Source organism: Plasmopara halstedii, assembly GCF_900000015.1.
Source record: "Plasmopara halstedii genome assembly, contig: Scaffold_410, whole genome shotgun sequence".
NCBI classification, from domain to species: domain Eukaryota; phylum Oomycota; class Peronosporomycetes; order Peronosporales; family Peronosporaceae; genus Plasmopara; species Plasmopara halstedii.
Genome location: NW_020187331.1, coordinates 537,581 through 537,786, shown reverse-complemented (window position 1 = coordinate 537,786; position 206 = coordinate 537,581).

Here is a 206-nt window from a genome sequence, read left to right as displayed (position 1 = left end):
CAGAGAGAGTGACAGCCATGTTGGCCTCTCTCATGAATTGCAAAGCCCAGAGCTCAAACCCTGATCCCAAACCCTTCTAAATCTCTTTTCCCTCAAAAGAGGGTATCAAGAGCATCCTTTGCTTCAATGTGGAAATCCTTGGGCCAAATTGTTGCTGTTGATGCTGCAATGGGAATGCATGCATTCCCTGTGCCTCTTGTTGCTCA